Raw genomic sequence first — 18,645 nt, forward strand, 5'->3', positions numbered from 1 at the left:
CCATTTCCCCGAGGGTTCCAGCCAGTCTGTCGCCTCCAGCTCCCCGCGGCAGAGGGCAGCTCTGCAGAGGCAAGGCGATGACAGGTCTGGGGGAAGCTGCAAGCCAGGGAGGTGGCATGCGATCTGGGATCTGGGTGGAGGGGCAGCCGAGTCCCTGGGGCTACTGCGAGAGGGGCTGCCGTGGCTCGGTCAGGAGGCCTTCGGAGGCCGGGCGCGGTGGAGGTCCTGGGCCAGCGCGTGCTGCGTCGGCACTGTGGCCAGGGCGGCCGCGGCCAGATCAGGGACGGTCGCTGCAGGCCCAGCCGGGGATGCCAGGTGACCTGCACCAGCCCAGGGTGGGAGAGCTGCTTTCTTCTGCGGGAAGGCTAATGCCAGGAGTGTGAGAAAGAGGGGTCAGAATGAGAGACTTCAATCCCTACCATTTGAATGTTGTGGAAAGTGAAAAAAAAATTTTTTTTGGTTTAACTTTAAAAATTGTATTCTTGTGAGACCTGTCTCTTAACTAGAGTATTTGGCAATCCCAAACACCCATTTTCCTGCAGGCCAAATAAAGATTTATTAAAGCAGTCCACTGTCAAGGGATGGGTAGCTTTTTCATGATACAAATTGTGTGTGAGCTGCTGTTACTGACCCGCCCATGTGCTGGAGTTTAGCAGCAGTTTTCTGTACAGGTCGTTTGTCTTTTTTTTTTTTTTTTAAGATTTATTTGTATAAGAACCCGGGTGTAGGCCAAATGTGGAGGATGGTGAGGATTCACCAGAGACAGAGCAGGGAATAGAATAGGCAGGCTGAAGAAATACACTGCTGAGGGGAGCAGCAGGCGAGACAGGAGGGGTCTGCCACACCATGTGGGACCCTCGCCAGCTGGCTGGGATTGAACTGGCGCTGCAGAAGCTGTGGACAGGGATGCCCTGTTTGTCTTGGTTGGTTTTAATTGAATTTGATGCCTGTAAATTTTATTGCAATGTCACATTGTTTTGTTTTATAAAAATACATGTAGTAAACGGTTTACTAAGTTTTTCGGTTAAATCACAAGTTTTTTTTTTTTTTAAACTTTATATGCCCAATGTTTGTTTTTTTTAGCTTTTTTTTTATAGAGGCATGTTTTTATTGTTTTATTTATTTGTTTTGTTTATATAAGCACTGGGAACAGTCAGAAGTGCGGGAGGGTGAGAGAATTCACCAGAGCCAGAGCGGGGAGCAGAGCAGGCAGAAGGACCGAAGTACACTGCTGAGGGGAGCAGCGGGCGGCAGGAGAGGTCTGCGCGCCATGTGGGACCCTCCTCCAGTGGCCGGGGAGCAGCCGGGGATCGAACCGGTGCCGCAGAAGCTGCAGGCAGCTTTGCAACCCAGTGCACAACCGCTGCGCCACCGGGGAGGCCCTATATGCCCAATGTTTTTAAATAACAGTTTTAGGGGCCTCTGATGGTGCAGGGATTAAATCTCAGTGCTGTCAAGCTGTTGGTAGCCACTGCAACATGAGTTTGCTCCTTAGCTAGGGAGCCGATCCACTTGGGATGGCAGACCTCTCCTGTCTCCCCGCTGCTCCCCTCAGCATCAGTAGATCCGCCTGTTCTGCTTCCCCCTGTCTCTGGTGAATCTTCTCATCCCCCACACCTCTGGCCTGCACCCCAGTTTTTGTATCATAAATAAATAAATCTTAAAAAAATAAGTTTCATTGAGCTATAATCCCCATATGATACACTCCACCTACCTAAAGTATATGCAGTCAATTTTAGAATATTTTTATCATCCCTTCAAAACTACCCATAGCAGTCACTCCGTCTGCTTCCTTCACTGTATCCCAACTCAGCCATGGACCATTGCTGATCTGCTTCCATCTCTATGCATTTGCCTGTTGTGGGTATTTCATGGAAATGGAGTCGCGACTGTGACGTGGCTTCTTTCACGGTGTAGTCTTCGCAAGGCTCGTTGCCAGGAGATGTCTGTGTGCAGGTGTTCACATTTGCTATTTGTTGCTCGGTGGCCATTTGGGTTGTTACTACTTTGGGCTGTTAGAATGATGCTGCTGTTTGTGGACATGTTTTCATGTCCCTCAGGTAGATTCCTAGGAGTGGAACTGTAGGGTCACAGGGTCGTTCTCTTTAACCTTTTGAGGAACTGCAGCCTGTTTTCCTAAGGGGCTGTGCCATTTTACATTCCCACCAGCCATGGGAGATTTCCAGTTTCTCCATATTCTTGTCAACACCTATAACTCTCTTTTTTATTGTAGCCAAGCTGGCTTCCCTGATTGCTGATGATGTTGAGCTATTCTTGTGAGCTATTTTTTTTTTTAGCATTTCTATTTTTTATTATAAATTTTTAATGTTTATTTTTTTTACATCATTGTTCATTCTTAAACAATATTTTCTCCCCCCCCCTCAGGTGTAGTCCCCATAGAGTTTCCTTCCCCAGTGCACCCGTGCACCATCACCACAGCCCTCTGTGCTCCTCCCTCCCTCCCTCTGACTCCCCTCCCTCTGACTCCCCTGCAGGATGTCTCTGGGTTATAACTGTCTATTTTTGCTTTGTTGTGTTTTGTAGTGTTGTTACTTTTTTACACGGATGTCTTATTTGGTTCCCCTGTATTCCTGCTATAAGTGAAACCATCTGATATTTTTCTTTTTCCTTCTGGCTTATTTCACTGAGCATCATTCCTTCAAGCTCCATCCACGTTGCTGCGAATGGCATGAGTTTATCTTTTTGATTGCTGAGTAATATTCCATTGTGTATATAGGCCACATCTTCTTGATCCAGTCATCTATTTTTGGGCATTTGGATTGTTTCCAGGTTTTGCCTATTGCAAATAGTGCTGCAATAAACATAGGGGTACAGGTGTTCTTTTGAATCAATGTTTTTGTGTCCTTTGGGTAGATCCCTAGGAGTGGAATGGCTGGGTTATATGGTAGCTCCATTTTTAGTAGATTGAGGAAGCTCCATACAGTTCTCCATAGTGGTTGGACCACTCTGCGCTCCCACCAGCAGTGCAGGAGAGTTCCTTTTTCACCACATCCTTGCCAACATTTGTTGCTTTTTTTTTTTTTTAATATGTGCCATTTTCACTGGTGTAAGGTGATATCTCTATATGGTTTTGATTTGTATTTCCCTGGTGATACGGGATGTTTGTCTGTTTTACTCAAAGTCTATTTTACTGACATTTTGGCCTGTTTTTCTTCAATAAAATCATTTATATTTCTGGACTTCCCTTGTGGCTCAAGGGGTTAAGGCACAGCACTATGAGGCTGTCCACATCCACTGCAGCACAAGTTCGATCCCCAGCCAGAGAGCTGACCCACATGGTGCAGCAGACCTCTCTTGTCTCCCCGCTGCTCCCCTCAGCAGTGGATCCGCCTGTTCTGGTCCCCACTCTGTCTCTGGTGAATCCTCCCACCCCCTGCACCTCTGGCCCGTACCCCAGCTCTTGTGTGCATCAATAAAACTTTTTATTATTATTATTTTTTATTTTTTTTATGCAAGCACTTGGTACAGTCAGAAGTGCAGGAGGGTGAGAGAATTCACCAGAGCCAGAACGGGGAGCAGAACAGTGAGACTGACGAAATACACTGCTGAGGGGAGCAGCAGTTGGCAGGAGAGGTCTGCGTGCCATGTGGGACCCTCCTCTGGTAGCCAGGGAACAGCTGGGGATCGAACTGGTGCTGCAGAGGCTGGGGGCAGCTTTGCAACCCAGCGCTCATCCACTGTACCACCAGGGAGGCCCGGTAAATCTTTTAAAAAATCATTTATATATATATTTTTTTAAATAAATTTTATTTTTATATTCCCCATACAATTGCAACCCCCTTATTTTGACCCCAATCCCTCCCCTCCACACCCCCCTCTCCCCATAGAGTGTCTCTGGTTCATAGTTTTTTGTTGATTTTGATTTTCACTTTCTTATAGTTATTCATTTTCCTGGTCCCTTATTTAAGTTCTCTAGATTCCTGCTATGAGTAAGACCATCCGGTATTTTTCATTTTCTTTTTGGCTTATTTCGCTGAGCATGATCCCTTCCAGCACCATCCATGTTGCTGTAAATTGCATGTGTTTGTCTTTTTTGAATGCTGAGTAATATTCCATGGTGTATATGGACCACATCTTCTTGATCCAGTCATCTATTTTTGGGCATTTGGGTCGTTTCCAAAGCTTAGCTATTGTAAACACTGCTGCTATAAACAGAGGGGTGCAGGTGCTCTTTGGAATTCATGTTTCTGTGTCCTTTGGGTAAATACCTAGGAGTGGAATTGCTGGATCATATGGAAGCTCTATGTTTAGTAGGTCCAGAAATCTCCACACAGCTCTCCATAGTGGTTGGACCAGTTTGCACTCCCACCAGCAGTGCAGAAAAGTTCCTTTTCTCCACACCCTCACCAACATTTTTTGTTGCTAGTTTTTTTAATATGTGCCATTCTCACTGGTGTAAGACGGTATCTCATGGTAGTTTTGATTTGCATTTCCCTGATTACAAGTGATGTTGAACATTTTTCCATATGCCTGTTGGCCATTTGCATTTCCTCTTCAGAGAAGTTTCTTTTTAGCTCTTCTGCCCATTTTTTGACAGGATTATTTTCTTTGTTTTTGTTGAGTCTCATCAGCTCTTTGCAGAATTTTTTGATCAGTCCTTTATCACTATTGTTGTGTGCAAAAATTTTCTCCCAGTTGGTGGGATTTCTCTTTGTTGTGGTTATTGTCTCTTTTGCTGTGCAGAAGCTCTTTAATTTGATGTAGTCCCAGCTGTTTATCTTTGCCTTCACTATCACTGCTTTGGGTGATGTGTCTGTAAAGATGTCTTTGATGTGCATATCACGTAGTGTTTTGCCTATTATTTCCTTCTATGTATTTTATGGTTTCAGGTCTTATGTCTAGTTCTTTAATCCATTTTTAGTTGATTTTTGTGCATGGTGTGGCGTAGTGGTCAAGCTTCATTTTTTTTGCATGTAGGAACCCAGTTTTCCTAGCACCATTTATTGAACAAACTTTCTTTGCTCCAATGCATAGTCTTTTCTCCTTTGTCAAAGATTAGTTGACCATAAATCTGTGGGTTTATTTCTGGATTTTCTGTTTGATTCCATTGGTCGATGTGTCTGTTCTTGTTTCAATACTATGCAGTTTTGATGATTATGGCTGTATAGTAGAGTTTGAAATCTGGGAGTGTGATGCCTCCATAACCTTTTTTTTTTTTTTCAGGAGAGCTTTGACTATTCGGGGTTTTTGGCAATTCCATATGAATTTCATCAATAATTGTTCTATTTATTTGAAGAACAACATTTGAAATTTTGATTGGAATAGCATTGAATCTGTATATTGCTTTTGGTAGGATGGCCATTTTAGTAATGTTTATTCTTCCAATCCATGAGCAGGGGATATCTTTCCATTTCTTTGTGTCTTCTTCTATTTCTTTTAATAGTGTTTTATAGTTTTCTTTGTATAGGTCCTTTACCTCTTTTGGTAGATTTATTCCTAATTATTAGATTTTTTTTTTGTTTAGTTAATAAAAGGGATGATTTTTTTTATTTCTTCTTCAGATTTATTATTTGTGTATAGGAAGGCTACTGACTTTTGCATTTGATTTTGTATCCTGCCACTTTACTGATTAAAGAGTTGAATCAGTTTTTCTGTGGAGATTTTGGGGTTCTCTATGTATATAATCATATCATCTGCAAATAGTGATAGTTTGACTTCTTCTTTTCCTATTTGGAGTCCTTGTATGTCATTCTCTTGTCTTATTGCTCTGTCTGGGACTTCCAATTATTATACTGAAAAGCAGTGGTGAGAGTGGACATCCTTGTCTTGTTCCAGATCTTAATGGAAATGCTTTCAGCTTTTTACCATTGAGAATGACACTGGCTGCTGGCTTGTCATAGATGGCCTTTATGATGTTGAGGTATGTTCCTTGTATCCAATGAACTTCAAGGGCTTTTATCATGAATGGGTGTTGTACTTTGTCCAAAGCTTTCTTGGCATCTATTGATATTATCATATGATTTTTATATTTCTTTTTGTTGATGTGTTGGATAATGTTGATTGATTTTTGGATATTGAAACATCCTTGTGTCCCTGGCATGAATCCTACTTGGTCGTGGTGAATTATCTTATGGATACATTGTTGGATTCTCCTAGCTTAAATTTTATTGAGGATTTTTGCATCAGTGTTCATTAGGGAGATTGGCCTGTAGTTTCCCTTTCTTGTGTTGTCCTTGTTCGGTTTTGGTATTAGTGTAATGTTGACTTCATAGAACGTGTTTGGAATTGTCCCTTCCTTCTCAATTTTTTGGAAGATTTTGTGAAGGATAGGCACTAATTCTTCTCTGAATGTTTGGTCGAATTCATTTGGAAATCCATCCGGTCCTGGGCTTTTTGTTTTTGGGGAGGTTTTTGATTACCATTTCAATTTTGCTGCTTGTAATTGGTCTGTTTAGGTGTTCAATTTCTTTATCTAGCTTTGGGTGATTGTAGAGTTGTAGGAATTTGTCCATCTCCTCTGGATTGTTGACCTTGTTTCCATATAACTGTTCATAGTAGTTACTGATTATTCTTTTGATTTCTGCTGTGTCCATTGTGATTTCTCCTCTTTCATTAATATCCTGTTTATTTGTGCTTTCTCCCTTTTTCCCTTTGTGAGCCTGGCTAGGGGTTTGTCTATTTTATTGATTTTTCGAAGAACCTGCTCTTGGTTTCATTGATCTTTTGGATTGTTTTTTAAGTTTCAATTTCATTTATTTCTGCTTTGGTTTTTATTATTTCTTTTCTTCTACTGGTTTTGGGTTTTTTTTGTTGTTCTTTTTCTAGATCTTTGAGCTTCAAGATTAGGTTATTTCTTTGAGTTTTTTCTTATTTCTTGATGTGAGCTTCTATTGCTATATATTTTCCTCTTATTACTGCTTTTGCTTCATCCCATACATTTAGGATATTGGTGTCCTCCTTGTCATTCAATTCAAAGAATTTTTTAATTTCTTCTTTGATCTCCTCATTAGTCCAGTGGTCTTCCAGTAGTGTGTTGTTTTTTTTTTAATAGAGGCATGTTTTTATTTATTTGTTTGTTTGTTTGTTTGTTTTGTTTATACATGCACTGGGTACAGTCAGAAGCACGGGAGGGTGAGAGAATTCACCAGAGCCAGAGCGGGGAGCAGAGCAGGCAGAAGGACCGAAGTACACTGCTGAGGGGAGCAGCGGGTGTCAGGAGAGGACTGCAGGCCATGTGGGACCCTCCTCTGGTGGCCGGGGAGCAGCTGGGGACTGAACCTGTACTGCAGAGGTCGCGGGCAGCTTTGCAACCCAGCGCTCTATCGCTGCGCCACCGTGGAGGCCTCAGTAGTGTGGTTTTTAATCTCCATGAGGTAGGAAAGTTCCTTGCCTTCTTTTTATGGTTTATTTCTAGTTTGATGCCTTCATGGTTAGAAAAGATGGTTGCTATGATTTCAATCTTGGTGTATCTGTTGATGTTTGTCTTGTGCCCCAGTATATGATTGATCCTGGAGAATGATCCGTGCGCACTTGAAAAAAATTTGTACTCCGGATTTTTGGGGTTTAGTGTTCTATAGATGTCTGTTAAGCCCAAATGCTCTAGGTCCTTATTTAGAGCTTTAGTTTCTTTGCTTATTTTTTGTCTTGTTGATCTATCCATTGTTGATAGTGGTGTGTTGAAGTCTCCCACTACGGATGTGTTTTCTCTGATGTCTGTTTTCAGAGATGACAACAGTTGTCTGATATACTTTGGTGCTCCTTCTTTTGGTGAGTATATGTTAATGAGTGTTATTTCTTCTTGAAGTATTGTCCCCTTGATCATAATGTAGTGACCATTGGGGCTCTTTTTATTTTTTTGAGTTTGAAATCTGTTTTATCTGATATAAGTATAGCTGTTCCTGCTTTCTTTTTTGGTCCATTTGCTTGTGGGATTGTTTTCCATCCTTTAACTTTGAGTCTATTTTTATCTTTTGTAGCTAAATGTGTTTCCTTGAGACAGCAAAAGGTTGGGTTTTGTTTCTTAATCAAGCCTGCGACTCTGTGTCTTTTTATTGAAGAGTTTAGTCCATTGACATTTAGAGTTAATATTGATATGTTAGTATCTGTTGTTGCCAATGTGTTTGTCTGTCCTTTGATTTTATTTATTTATTCTTTTAATAACTTTTTTTTTGGCCTTCTTTTGTTGTTATTCGTCCCTCTGAGGTTCTGGCTTTAGGATTCCTTGTAGTATTTTTTTGGATTGGGGGTTTCATCGTAATGAAATTCCAGAGTTTCTGTTTTTCTGGGAAGGTCCTTATTCTTTCTTCATAGAGGAAGGAGAGCTTTGTGGGATAGAGTATTCTTGGTTGGCATCTTTTTTCTTGGAGTCTGTTGACTATGTCCCTCCTCTCTCTCCTTGCCCATAGTGTTTCTTCAGAGAAGTCTGATGTCAGCCTGATTGGTTTTCCTTTGAATGTTATCTGTTTCTTCCCTCTTGTCAGCTTCATTATTTTTTCCTTGTCCTGGATTCTTGGGAGCTTTACTATTATGTGTCTTGCTTTATTTTTCCTTTCATCGTGGAAGTTTGGTGTTCTTCTTGTTTCTTGTATATCAATTTTCAGCTCCTTCTTCACGTTTGGGAAGTTCTCTTCAGTTATCTCTTTGAATATTTTCTCTGTTCCTACATCTCTCTCCTCTCCTTCTGGTATTCCTATAACTCTTATATTTCCTTTCCTTATGGAGTCAGATTGTTCCCGAAGTCTTTCTTTGGCCTTTTTCCTTGTTACTTCTCTTTCCTTTTCTGTTTTGGTTCTTTTTATCTATGTGTCTTCAAGAGTACTTATTCGTTCTTCCATTTCATCTATTCTGCTTTCATTGCTTTTCCCAGAGTTCTTTAGTTCCTCCATTAATTCTTTGATCTCCTGCGTTTCTTTTACTTCCCTCTTTGGGGACTCAATTTCATTCCTCTGACCATTGTTTTCCCTCTTTAGGGACTCAATTTCCTTCTTCTGATCATTGTTTTCCTTGATGAGTTCTGTCATTTTTTTAATCACGGCAATTTTAAATTCTCTTTCTGGAAGGCTCAGAAGTTCTTCCAAGTTACTGTCATTTCAATTTTGGGGGTGGTTTTCTTTTTGTGGTGTGCTTTTTTCCTGAGGAGTTGTTAGGTTGTGTGTGGTTCTTCTACTCCCTACTGTCTGTTTTCTAATTTGTAGTATGCATTGAGACACTGTGTTGCTGGGACTGGCTGGCATCTTGGGTGAGCTTCTCTGCTCCCCTCTAGCTCCTCCAGGAGCCATCTGTCGGATTCAAGCAGTCTTTACTGATGAAAGGTGCCTGATCTAAAATGCCGATGTGGGGACACACTCCCCTGTGCGCTTTGTCTGCCCCGGCGGTGGGTTCCCCCTCCCCCTCTGGGTTTGGACTGCAGGCCAGATAGGGCCTGGCGTGGGCGAGCTTCCCCACTCACCTGTGGCTCCTGAGGGAGCCTTCTGCAGGCAGTCTTTACTGAAGAAATGTCCCTGTTCTAAAATGGCTTTGCGGGACGCACTCCCTGTGCATCCGGTCTCAGGCACACTCTTCTGCACGCCTGGTCTGCCCCGGCAGTGGGTGCCCGCTACCCTTGTGGGCTCAGACTGCTGGTCTGAAGGGGCCTGTGGTGGGCTAACTTCCCAGCTGTCCACGGGTTCCTCCAGGAGCCTTTTGCCCGTTTCAAGCAATCTTTTCTGAATAAAGGTCCCTGTTCTATGGGGTGTTGGTGATTTTTTTTCTGGTTGCTAGGTGTCGCCAGAGATCTCTCCTAATGTCCTTGGGGAGATGTTTTTTTCACCCCGTGGGAGAGGGAACAGAGTGGGAATGGTAGGGAAAACCTCAACGGCTTTGGGGTACTGTGTCTGCCTTGTGCCCCACCGATGTGGAGTACCCACGCCCTGAATTTTGTGCCCCGGATCTCAGTTCCAAAGCCCTCAGGTCCAGTATGCGGGCTGTAGCCCAGTTCAGTGGACACAGGAATGGCGCCTTTTGCTCCCCACTCCCATGTATGGGCGCCTGGTTTCTGATTACTCAGTGAGGGACTTTCACCTCAGTGAGGGCCCCCGCACTACTCCCGGCAAGCCTATGCTTGGGGGACAGTTGTAGCAGGCAGCAGGTCAGGCCGCACCACTCTGACAGCCTCTCCTCGGGTGTGAGGCTTTCTGTGTGGGGGACAGCCCTCCAGGTGGGAGCAAAACTAACAGCATTACCTGAACACCCATAACCAGGAAAGAGGCTAATTGCCAACTAACGAGTGCACGGACCCAGATGACTTGCAGGCACTGTTGCTATTTCTTGCACCACGTGAGCTACAGCAAGCCCTGGGGTGTGATTGAGCGAGTGGGTGGGGAGAGGAGCTCAGGTCCATATGCTCTGATTTGCACTTACTGCTGTGAATTAAACATATTTCAGAATCAAAATAATAGCATGTCTCTGAGGCCTCGTGAAGCCTGATGGCATTTGCTCCATGCTAGGCCCATGGTAGTGGCACTGGTCTGGGGCTTCCAGCACACCCACGTGAAGGAGGGCAGCCCCCGCACACCTAGGCCCAGGAAGCCACAGCAGGCTCATCACAGCTCCTCGGGACTGGATCTTGAAGTAGCATCATATTTGGAAGCCTTTGAAATTTCAAAGGCAACGCAACACAAGTGATGGACCTGTCCCCTCAGGGCACCTCCTTAGGTGTGGGTGTCAGCAGGAGGTCCCCGAGTGATGGCTTTTCTGACACAGGCTCTCAGGGACGGGTGTGGGCACTGTTCTGTGGAGGAAGCTCCGTTCCGTCAGAGGAAGCGTCGTTCTGTTAGAGGAAGCATGTGTTCACAGGCTCTGCCCCTCCCTCAGCCAGTCCACAATCCCTTAGGTTTTTGTACTAGGCCAGTGCCTCCTAGCCATCCAGTCCTCCGAGCTGTCAAGCTAGGTAGGCACAAGCTTTGGTCTTTGAGGCCTTTTTAAACAATGGCCCAGACCACATATCTACCAATCCCTGGGGCCGAGGGCCTTGTAACCTGCTGGTGATTTGATCTCATGCTGGAGCACATGGTAGAGAAGCAGTAAAGAAAAGGCAGGAAGAGCTCTTGAGGAAGGTTAGTAAGGTGCATGTGCTGGCTGTGGCGCTGCCCAGGGGTATCTACCTGCAAACTCAACCAGGGGAGCCTCCCTCGGCCCGGCGATAGATATGTGCCAAGTGGAGGAAACAAGACTTGGCTGGGCAGGCAATGAACAGCTGGTCCCTCTGCCCGCTGTCAGCCAGCCTGGGCGACAAGCATCTGCTGTGTCGGCAGAGCCACACCAGTCACGTCACGTGGGTAAAGTGCCGGGACAGGAAGCTGGCCTCGGCACTCAGGCCAAGCACATAGCCCTGGCCAGCTGTCCCAGTGTCTGTCACTGCAGCAGTGAAAGTTGGCCCCTCAGCTTTAGCTCAGTCTGCCCCAGGCAGCCAAGAGTAAAGGGCAGCCTCAGCTCTCAACAGGAAGGTAAACTGGCCCCTTGTAGCGGGGGTGGGGATGGGGAGACACATGTTGTCAAGTAAGAGGCCCTTCCTGTAAGTGTTAGTAAGCGTGGATTAGGGTACGGGAGGCTCAATAGCATTCTGGAAAGAATACTTTCTTCTATTGCCTCCGAGCTGCTCAAGAGCTATGTGTAGTTAAAACAGGCCAGGACAAGGAAGTGAGCACTGGCAGCTTGAGCAGACAAGGCCTGCGCAAGCGGAGGGCAAGGAAGGCATATGCTCCAGGAAGGAATCAGCATGCAGTCAGGAGCCTCGCTACAGGCAGCACACAGCTGGGGCCCCTCCCGTACCACGGGGGCCTCCATTCTTCCAAGTACCTTGGAAGCCTCTGCTGTCACCACCAGGGAGGGCAAAGTAACGTAGAAAACACTTTGCCTGACTTTCAGTGGGGCTGAGAATCCAATTCGAGTCTGAACAAATTTCTTGTTCATCAGCAGCTTAGTCAAGCCCTTGTCAGATTAGCCAGGTATTACTTTAAAGGTCTGCTGGGGATTCCCGCCACCTGTGACGAAGGTTTTTCGACAGCACCGCTGAGATGAGTTGTCCTGACCCGCGGGATTCGTAGGCATGAAAAGGGAAGGGCTGAGGATTGAAATGAGGGGCTTGAGACAACTTGACGCTAGCGGTTGCTTCTTTATTTTCTCTTTTCCTTCTTTTTCTTCCCTGGCTTATTCTCTCTGCTCCTCCTGCAGTACCCCCTTACTCTCTCGTGCTTCTCTTCTTATATCCTGGTAGCACCTCCCATCGTACCTCCCAGTCTCATTTGATTAACAGGAAAAACCTGTGGTTTCTCAGAAGGCGAAAAGGTAAAGCGAAACTTAATAGATGGCACGTGTTGTGCAACACTGTGCATGCTCCGGACATCTCCCCCTTTTTTCTTTGAAATGAGACACGTGGCCTGTCTTAGGTTGGCATATTCCGTGACCAGCCTTACCTGTCATCGCAATTCGGCGCACTTGGTCCAGACCGCTGTCTTAGGTTGGTCTGGACGGGCTACACTCTTACTGGTCTTTGGCTCTAAGGTTCTCTAGGGCTAAGTTGACCCATCTGGATGCCACTGGGGAGTCCTGGTCAAGTACCATGGTGCCAAATACTTGCCTGACTGCAATAGCACGTTCGTTGTTTTGCTTCCATAGCCAGCGGGGAAACATTTCTTTGGGAAGGCTTAGGAGGATGGCTGCCCTATCTCTTGCCTCTTCTAGACCCAGTTGTTACCCTCCTCTTAATTCTGTCCATCGGGGCCCTGTGTCATTAATCGACTCGTGGCCTTTATTAAACAATGGGTAAACACGGTCCAGTTAATGGTCCTGCTCTCCCAATACTCCCCCTTATGCCAATATGACTTCCCCCTACAACCCCTAAAACAAGACCCCTCCCAATACATAGGAGTGGAGCCCTGACTGTTTCCCCTCATCGCCCACTTTCAGCAGGAAGCAGTTACTGATCAGAACGATGCCCCTTCCCTGACTGCAGTTAGGGGCTCCATTCGCAGAAGGGGAGAAATAAAACATAGAGCAAGTTAGGGTGATTAAGCAAGTTTTAGGAACAGTGCAAAAGAGGACCTCTGAAGAGTTTAGGAAGGCTTCAGAGATAAAAACAACTAAAGGAATCTGTTAATGTTGGCCTTGGTTTCCTTCAAGTAACAACGGAGAATTTTTTAATTAGGGCAGCTAATTCATTTATGCAAGGAGAAAATGAGAAGGGGTTAACATTAAGACTGGTGGACGGCAGCCTGTTTTATTCAATAGCAAATGTTTAGTGACCAGATAAATGGCTCTGTGGCTAGCTAACTAAAGAAAAATCTCTTGTTTGAGCAGAGCAATTCTCATTTGTGGCTGAGGATAATACCTCTTGCTGACTAAGTGGATGGTTTAGCGTCTAATTTTCAGAGGTCGTGTTCTGAGATGACCCAGAAAAAGTCAATGTTTTATATAAGAATGTCAATTTTTCAATTTTTCTGGACCTATAAACCTGTGAATTAACAACAAATGACACATGTGGCTGAACTTAACCATAATTCTGAGACTGACTAACTGATAAAAGTCTTGGTAGCTGTGTTGTTTTCTTAGCTGACTAGCCGTTTTACAAAAAAAAAAAAAAAAATGAGGGGGGATGTGGAACCAAGCTTAGCCAAGGTTTCACCATTTTGTATATCCTCCACCTTGATATGTTAGTCCCTGTACAGCCACATTCCAGAGATAGTTTCAATAGTCACAACCCTCACTCCACTTGGTGACGAAAAAGCAGACCACCCTAGCCTCCAATGAGGGCAGGACTATGCATAAATGGGACAGCATCACTAACCGTCCAATCAGTTTGAAACTATAACCGTGCGCGCCAAAATGCCTTTGTAGTAGCCAATGAGTAATTGCCAACTTCTTTCAAAATTCGTGCCACGTGACCCTATAAGATACCCCCGCTTCCTCTGTTCGGGGCTCTCGACCTCTATCTTTGCATCGGTGTGTGTCGAGTGCCCAGACTTGAGCCCGTAATAAACTCCTTTGTGCCCTTGGATTGGTTGCCTGTGTCCTTGGGGGCTGCACTGGTCGACGTTGGGCGCAACAGTTCCTTTTCACTCGCAGTCCTGCTTGATGTGTAGTTTGTTCTTGTTGGTTGTTTTAGAGTTTTTTTTTTTTGTTTTGTTTTTTTTCCTCCCTTCTGTTGGTTGGAGAGTGCCGACTTTGTGGATGGGGGAGGGTAGCAGGTTTCTGAGCTTTCCTCCATTCTAGTCCTCTTTTATGGCAACTTTCTTCTTCGGGTAGTTTGCTGGAGTTGTCCATTTATCCTCCGTTTCCCAGTCCTCACTGGGACCTGCTGCTTTTCCTCCCTATTAACATTTTTTAATGGGAGATCTTACTCGCAGCGTTTCCTCGCCATCATGTTGTTCCGCCTCTCTGTGCTAACATTTAATCGAGATACATTCCATATATTGTTGCTGATAAAACGGAATATAGCAGCTTCCAAACAGTGAGAACTACAAAGGACGTTCCCTTCCTATCCTCTGTGCAGGGGATGGCATTAGATCATTCTAGGCAGAACTTTGGAGCTAACCCCTGGTCTGTTTCCACAGTGTGCACTCTCTTTATCTGCCTGGCAGTGAGAGACAAGCCCTCTTGAAAGCCACCACTCGGAATTCCATATATTACACTTCTGCACTTTTTGGCTCACATAATAAACATTAGGATGTGTGTACACACCTAATTTTAGAAATTTCTCTAGTATCTTTACTTACTGATCCCTTTAAAATGGGACGAATTTTTGGGGCCTCCCTGGTGGTACAAAGGGTTAAGCCCCACACTATGAAGCAATCCACAGCCTCTGCAGCACGAGTTTGATCCCCGGCCGAACAGGGAGAAACCCCCATGGCGCAGCAGACCTCTCCTGTGTCCCCGCTGCTCCCCTCAGCAGTGGATTTCAGTCAGTCTGCCTGTTCTGTTCCCCACTCTGTCCCTGCTGAGTCTTCTCACCTCCCTGCATCTCTGGCTTGTACCCCAGCTCTTGTATGCATAAATAAATAATGGGAAGATTTTTCTTCCTTGTAATAAAAATGACAGGAGACAGTATAGACACATCTTATGGATAATAAAAGCCAGGTTTGCTCCCGTTGATCTTGGGCACAAAGCTGATGAACTTTCTCAAGTGCTCTCTTGCCTAAGTTTTCTTTCACATTCCTTCCCCCACCATGTCAACAGAGGGCTGGGTCTTTGAAAATGTCCAGAAACAAGAAACATTTGTTGAACTAGTAAAGATAGCCTCATCTTTATATAAATTTGGGTTAGGTCAGCCAGGAACTGCATGGGGCTCTGAGGCAACCAACTTGGGCTCTTGCACCAGCCTGCAGTGCTTCTGGGTTAAGCTGCTTGACACTCACGTGCATTCGGCCCTCGTCTCTCAACACGAGGACTGGGTGAGCTGTTACGGAAGGGCTGGTCATTACACCTGATGACTGGAGCTTCACTGCAGCCAGTGACACACTGCTTCAGAAATCGAGAGATCTCTAATTGCCCAGTAGCACTTGCAAATGCTTATTTGTACAGTAAAGGCAACGTGGGCTGAAAGCTTGAAAAATTTCAGAAGGTGACACACTCCTGAACCAGCATACAGCAGGCCATGTGCGGACCACGTTTCTGTACTAACCATCATAATAGGGAGCGATAGCTTGTCTCTGCTCCTGGCTGTAGAAACACCGGTCCCAGTACTGAGCCAGCTCCACTCGAATTGCCTCAGTCACTTTCTTCATGCTTTGCATGTTCAGTTCTTCCAGCCGATCCACTTCTAATTGCAGCTGAAGGAAAGCAACCAGTTGAAGAGACCTGCACTTCTGTATTCACCTAGGTTTGCAGAAGTTTCTCCCTTTAAAATAAAAGTACAACTGGCTTTATGCCAGAGATAAATCAACCACCTTTGCAACAATATTATATGAGCCACGAATGTACGCAAGAGGTAGAAGCCTGCCACCCTTGCTGTGTCTGTCTTGGAAACAAGTTTGCTCAAGGCAGAAGCTCGTCGGGACATTAGACCTGACACGGGCATGCTCGGAGACTGCTGGCCCAGCAGCACTTTTTAGGTTTCTTACTGCTTCCCTGATCTTGGCCTTTGAACCAGTCATAATGTTTCCCACTGCCTCTCTCTCCTGTGTGGGTATCTGCAGCCTGTCCCAGAGCTCTCGGATCTGAGCATGCAGCCCCTTACACATCGCTTCATTCTATGAAGCATTCTACAGCATTTCCAGCTGTAGCTTCATCTTCACACACGACATTGTGTTCAACGCTCATGTCTGGGGTGTGATCTAATTCTTCCATACACAGTATGCTTCTTGGCACTGACGAACTCCTCATGCCGAGATGCCTGAAAGACAGAAGGGTCACAGCACGCCCAGGGTTCAAGCGGTTCTCAGGAGCATGCCACCAGCCAGCAGTGTACCTTGGTTTCCCTCAGGGCTTTCAAGTGCTGTCTGAACCGGCTCAGCTCTTCTAAGCTGGGCACCAAGGTGCTGTCGATGTCATAGTGGGGCATGGAAAGAATCTCACACAGTTCTTGATCTTGTTCTTGGAGCAGTTTCAGCAGGGACACACTCCCTGCGTGTCCAGTCTGCCCCGGTGGTGGGTTCCCGCACCCCCTCTGGGCTGGGACTGCAAGCCAGAAGGGGTCTGGATGGGCGAACTTCCCACCTCACCTCTGGCTCCTCCAGTAGCCTTCTGCTGGCTTCAGGCAGTATGTACTGAAGAAATGTCCCTGTTCTAAAATGGCGATGCAGGATGCATTCCCTGCGCGCCTGGTCTCGGGCACACGCTTCTGTGCGCCCAGTCTGCACTGGTCGTGGGTGCCCGCACACCCTCTGGGCTTGGTCTGCTGGTCAGAAGGGGTCTGGCGTGGGCGAACTTTCCAGCTCACCACTGGCTCCACTGGGAGCCTTCTGCCGGTTTCAAGCAGTCTTTTCTGAAGAAAAGACTGTTCTATGGGGAGTTGGTGATTTTTTTTCTGGTTGCTCGGTGGCGCCAGGGATCTCTCCTAGTGTCCTTGGGGAGCTGTATTTTCACCCCATAGGACGGAGAACAGAGTGGGAGTGGTGGAGCAAGCCTCAAAAGATTTTGGGGTGCTGTGTCTGCCTTGTGCCCCACCGTCATGGGGAACCCATGCTTCAAATTTCATGCCCCGGTTCTCCGTTCCAAAGCCCTCACGTCCAGGACGCAGGCTGTAACCCAGTTCAGTGTCCGCAGAAATGGTTCCTTTTGCACCCCACTCCTGTGTCCGGGCACCTGGTTTCTGATTACTCAGTGAGGGACATTCACCTCAGTGAGGGCCCCGCACGTCTCCCCTCAAGCCTAGGCTGGGGAGGGCAGTTGTAGCAGGCAGCAGGTCAGGCCGCGCCACTCTGACAGCCTCTACTCGGGAGTGAGGCTTTCTGTGTGGGGGACAGCCCTCCAGGTGGGAGCAAAACTAACAGCATTACCTGAACACCCGTAACCAGGAAAGAGGCTTTTTGCCAAGAAACGAGTGCATGGGGCCAGAAGACTTGCAGGCACTGTTGCTATTTCTTGCACCACGTGAGCTACAGCAAGCCCTGGCGTGTGCTTGAGCGAGTGGGTGGGGAGAGGAGCTCAGGTCCATATGCTCTGATTTGCACTTACTGCTGTGAATTAAACATATTTCTGAATCAAAATAATAGCATGTCTCTGAGGCCTCGTGAAGCCTGGTGGCATTTGCTCCATGCTAGGCCCATGGTAGTGGCACTGGTCTGGGGCTTCCAGCACACCCACGTGAAGGAGGGCAGCCCCCGCACACCTAGGCCCAGGAAGCCACAGCAGGCTCAGCATGGCTCTTCAAGACTAGATCTTGGTTGAATTGAGAATTTGTAAAGTAGCATCAAATTTGGAAGCCTTTGAAACTTCAAAGGCAACGCAACACAAGTGATGGACCTCTCCCCTCAGGGCACCTCCCTAGGTGTGGGTGTCAGCAGGAGGTCCCCGAGTGATGGCTTGTCTGACACAGGCTCTTAGGGACGGGTGTGGGCACTGTTCTGTGGAGGAAGCTCCGTTCCGTCAGAGGAAGCGTCGTTCTGTTAGAGGAAGCATGTGCTCGCAGGCTCTGCCCCTCCCTCAGCCAGTCCACAATCCCTTAGGTTTTTGTACTAGGCCAGTGCCTCCTAGCCATCCAGTCCTCTGAGCTGTCAAGCTAGGTAGGCACAAGCTTTGGTCTTTGAGGCCTTTTTAAACAATGGCCCAGCCCACATTTCTACCAATCCCTGGGCCGAGGGCCTTATAACCTGATGGTTATTTGATCTCATGCTGGAGCAGATGGTAGAGAAGCAAGAAAAGAAAAGGCAGGAACAGCTCTTGAGGACGGTTAGTAAGGTGCATGTGCTGGCTGTGGCGCTGCCCAGTGGTATCTACCTGCATACCCAACCAGGCGAACCTCCCTCGGCCTGGCGAGAGATGTGCCAAGTGGAGGAAAGAAGGGAGGGGACAAACAGACAGCAGCAGACAAACTCTCCGACCCATTATTCTGGACACTAATGGATTGTTCAAAGGTAGAACTACTGTTTGCAGAGTAAGTGCCATTATATAATTTCACCTCACCCTGGCCCACCAGGGCAAAAGGGCACCAGTCCAGACATGAACGATTATTACATACACAAATATCCTAACAAAGTCTCACATAATCAT

The 18,645-nt window shown here is 46.2% G+C and overlaps 1 pseudogene across 1 annotated transcript in view; it reads right to left on the minus strand.

The window, feature by feature from the left end:
- Positions 1-17,808: 17,808 nt before the first annotated feature.
- Positions 17,809-18,645, minus strand: part of LOC311183359 (protein regulator of cytokinesis 1-like) — a 94,938-nt pseudogene continuing 94,101 nt past the window's right edge. Inside the window, exon 15 of the transcript in view lies at positions 17,809-17,867. The product of the transcript in view is annotated as a protein regulator of cytokinesis 1-like (transcript). The remainder of the gene's footprint in view (positions 17,868-18,645) is intronic.

Source organism: Talpa europaea (genome assembly GCF_964194135.1).
Source record: "Talpa europaea genome assembly, chromosome: 1".
Lineage (NCBI taxonomy): Eukaryota > Metazoa > Chordata > Mammalia > Eulipotyphla > Talpidae > Talpa > Talpa europaea.